This window comes from Papaver somniferum, chromosome 6 (assembly GCF_003573695.1).
Source record: "Papaver somniferum cultivar HN1 chromosome 6, ASM357369v1, whole genome shotgun sequence".
Classification (NCBI taxonomy): Eukaryota; Viridiplantae; Streptophyta; class Magnoliopsida; order Ranunculales; family Papaveraceae; genus Papaver; species Papaver somniferum.
Genome location: NC_039363.1, coordinates 61,355,633 through 61,357,065, shown reverse-complemented (window position 1 = coordinate 61,357,065; position 1,433 = coordinate 61,355,633).

Genomic DNA, 1,433 nt, shown 5'->3' with positions numbered 1-1,433 from the left:
TGTGCTCTGCAGTTGCTTTACTCAATTTCTTCTTCAATTCAGTGTCTTCAAGCATTTTTTGCACGTCGAAGAAAACAACAAAGTCATCTGCTGTTGGAACAAAAACCTTCTTCTTAAACACAAATCCAGTTTCCACATTCTTCTTCATTATTGAAAAAGAGGGGGTCTAACAACCACACCTAATATTTCGATTAGCAATCTGTATGGACTAAATCCAATATACTTTTAAGAGAATCAACTATACAGTCAGACTCAATCTTAATAAAAGTATATCAAAGAGTTATATCTCACTTTCTCGATTCAATACTTACTCAAGAAAATCGAAATCTGCGAGTCAAATTGAATACATGAGAAATCACTTGAACGGTACCAAAGACCAATGTTCAAGAATCAACCAATTTCAATCAACAACCAAAGGTTGGATTTCCCAATTGATCGATTCAACGCACAAACTGTGATATTTCAATTATATAACAAAATATAATGCGGAAAAGAAATAACACAGACACCAGAAATTTTGTTAACGAGGAAATCGCAAAAGCAGAAAAACCCCGGGACCTGGTCCAGATTGAACACACACTGTATTAAGCCGCTACAGACACTAACCTACTACAAACTAACTTCGGTCTGAACTGTAGTTGAACCCCAATCAATCTCACACTAATCCAAGGTACAGTTGCGCTCCTTACGTCTCTGATCCAAGCAGGATACTAGGCACTTGATTCTTTTAGCTGATCTCACCCACAACTAATAGTTACTACGACCCAAAGTCGGAGACTTTAATAAACAAATCTGTATCACACAGAAAAGTCTACGATAATAGATAAATCTGTCTCCCACAGAAATACCTACGAGTTTTTTTTCGTCTTTTGATAAATCAAGGTGAACAGGAACCAATTGATAAACCATACTTATATTCCCGAAGAATAGCTCAGTATTATCAATCACCTCACAATAATCTTAATCGACTAGCGAAAGAAGATATTGCGGAATCACAAACGATGAGACGAAGATGTTTGTGACTTCTTTTATATCTTGCCTATCGGAGAAATCAATCTCAAGCCAATCTTACGATTGTACTTAGTACAATAGAAACAACAAGATCAGATCACACAACTACAAGAAAAATAGTATCGGTCTGGCTTCATAATCCCAATGAAGTCTTCAAGTCGTTAACCTACAGGGTATCGATAGAAACCTAAGGTTAAAGGAGAATCGACTCTAGCTAATACAACTACTATCATACATGAGGTGTGGGGATTAGGTTTCCCAGTTTCTAGAGTTCTCCTTTATATAGTCTTTCAAATCAGGGTTTGCAATCAATGTTATCTTAGTAACAAAGCATTCAATATTCACCGTTGGATGAAAACCTGATTAGATTCAAGCTAATATCATTCAACCGTTAGATGGAAACTTAGCTTGTTACACACAAA